The sequence below is a fragment of the Trachymyrmex cornetzi genome, unplaced genomic scaffold (genome assembly GCF_001594075.2).
Source record: "Trachymyrmex cornetzi isolate Tcor2-1 unplaced genomic scaffold, Tcor1.1 scaffold1023, whole genome shotgun sequence".
In the NCBI taxonomy this organism is placed as follows: Eukaryota; Metazoa; Arthropoda; class Insecta; order Hymenoptera; family Formicidae; genus Trachymyrmex; species Trachymyrmex cornetzi.
The window spans coordinates 24,286-24,499 of record NW_017295569.1 but is presented as its reverse complement, the minus strand read 5'-3'; positions in this window follow the sequence as shown (position 1 = coordinate 24,499).

The following is a 214-nucleotide window of genomic DNA, read 5'->3' as shown; positions in this document are numbered from 1 at the left end:
ATTGCAATTCGCACAGTCACCATGGCTTCGCGATTACATAGAGCTTAACACAAAATTTAGAACGCTCGCGAAGAATGATTTTGAGAAAAATTTATTTAAGTTAATGAATAATGCAGTATTCGGCAAAATCATGGAGAACGTGCCCAATCACACCGATGTAAAATTATTAACGCAATGGGATGGACGATACGGCTCAGAGGCAATGATCGCGAAG